The 1,622-nt window shown below is 34.0% G+C and overlaps 1 protein-coding gene across 2 annotated transcripts in view; it reads right to left on the reverse strand.

The window, feature by feature from the left end:
* Positions 1 to 1,622, reverse strand: part of LOC102677613 (alkaline phosphatase-like) — a 159,507-nt gene that overhangs the window by 31,878 nt on the left and 126,007 nt on the right. The window lies entirely within an intron of this gene.

Here is a 1,622-nt window from a genome sequence, read left to right on the forward strand (position 1 = left end):
AAACTGGCACAGTTTTTCCAAGGATGCTTATTTTTATTCAACATAAAATTAGACAAATTCTCAACGAGAAAAAACTAAATTTCTCTCCTTTTTCCGTTTATACGGATTGTTCAGAATTTCCATGTGGACTCCGCCGTAATCGCGAAATAAAAGTTGGCTCTGGGAGCTCGATGGCCGCGATTTGGACAAAAAATAAAAAAAGAGGGTGAAAAAAAAAATGATAAAAATCTGATGAAACATAGTTTTGACTAATAACAAAAGTGTTTCAATTTCTACCAGTGAATTAGATAATACAGAATTATATTTTATACCTCGTGTTTAATTTATAATTATTATTTAATGAATAAATTGTTGTATCGAAAATGTTATGTCATTATAACGTGAAATATTCACATATGTTCAGTTATTTACAAATATAAATTTGCAGAGTTATTCTTATCTATCGTAGTATGAAAGCACAGGAGGGATGACTTTAACGAATAGCTGGAATTTCAAAACACGTAACAACAATGAGTCGAAAAACGAATCACTTGTTTGATAAACCACCATGATTCTTGTTTCTTTGACTTGATAATTATTGTAAAAGTTGGAGAAATTTGAATAAATTAAATATTGTAAAAATCAAAATATTTTTACATATTAGAATTTTGCCAATATATTTATATATTTTTTGTATTTATTATTTCCGAACCACCGTCTAATTCCATGATGTCGTGCCAAAATGTGTCGCCCACATTTTCCAACTGCCAACAGGCAGCAACAGTTGTCACGATAGGAAACTTTGGATCCAGATTTCGGTATCTACTACAAGGTAACTGATGTTGAATTCCAGAAACGGAAGCAATTCTCGAATGAAGTTTGAAGGAGGAACACTATCGTGCACGATAGTGCAATTTCATGATGAATCGCGATAAAATGTATTATCTGGAAATAGATAATTTTAATCCCGCGTTTAATTTACATTTCTAAATACAATTGAATCGATCAATTTAATACCGTATGAGTGAATCATATTTAAGATGAAGAATCAATATAGGTTATTATCAAGTATTTAATTGCCATTCTACGAACAAAGAAAATCACATTTCGACGAATTTTTAAATTCACAACTTATTGTTTCGAGATTACTCTTTACAATATTCATATTTCTTTCTTTCAAACATAGTTTCGCTGGAAATTCCACTCCACTCGCAAATTTTCTTCCCATTTTTTTCTTTCTTTCTCTTATCTACATTTTCCTGCTTTCGGAAGGAAATTATAATTTTATTTTAATGTAGAACCGGTGAGAACTGGTAAAGAGGCAATTATTATTCCATCTGCGAACGACGAAAATACACGGCGAAAGAGTCCCACGGTCACGAAAATGGCTGGCTCAGCGGTCTCTTCGGGACTCGGGCGGGGCGGAGAGGGGTGGAAGAAAAAAGTGTATCTTCGTACAAGTCGAGAAAACGTTTTTCCCAACTACGAAAGAACGTGAGATGTACATACCGGTTACCAGGGGCGGAAAGCTATAAACTCGATAAAGTATAGAACGCTGACTCAATCTTCGTGCAGGGAACTCGCCTATTCTCAAAAGGAATACTCTCTCTCTCTCTCTCTCTCTCTCTCTCTCTCTCTCTCTC

Source organism: Apis dorsata, unplaced genomic scaffold, assembly GCF_000469605.1.
Source record: "Apis dorsata unplaced genomic scaffold, Apis dorsata 1.3 scaffold_149, whole genome shotgun sequence".
In the NCBI taxonomy this organism is placed as follows: domain Eukaryota; kingdom Metazoa; phylum Arthropoda; class Insecta; order Hymenoptera; family Apidae; genus Apis; species Apis dorsata.